Below are 277 nucleotides of genomic sequence, written 5' to 3' on the forward strand. Positions count from 1 at the left end.
TTTTCCTCCTCGTCACCAGTCTCATTGTCCTTCTGCATGACACTGGACACAAAGCACTTTCTCATATGTTATAATTGTACATATAGAGAATGCAAGTCGATTGTATTGACCAGCATCTTATACTTTAAAAATGACTTGGTGATGGGAATTTTGCTTAGAATATACATAGTATGAATAAACTACCACATATAAGTTATTTCAATCTGACATTTATTCCACTCGAGAACTGCTTATTGCTTTTCGTGTATATATATTTTAAATTGGCTGGTTTATATCA

General features: G+C 32.9%; 1 protein-coding gene across 1 annotated transcript in view; it reads left to right on the forward strand.

Moving 5' to 3' along the window:
- Positions 1 to 277, forward strand: part of OGFRL1 (opioid growth factor receptor-like 1) — a 22583-nt gene that overhangs the window by 6255 nt on the left and 16051 nt on the right. The gene's annotated exons all lie outside the window — the stretch shown is intronic.

Source organism: Propithecus coquereli, unplaced genomic scaffold (assembly GCF_000956105.1).
Source record: "Propithecus coquereli isolate 6110/MARCELLA unplaced genomic scaffold, Pcoq_1.0 Scaffold24, whole genome shotgun sequence".
Lineage (NCBI taxonomy): Eukaryota > Metazoa > Chordata > Mammalia > Primates > Indriidae > Propithecus > Propithecus coquereli.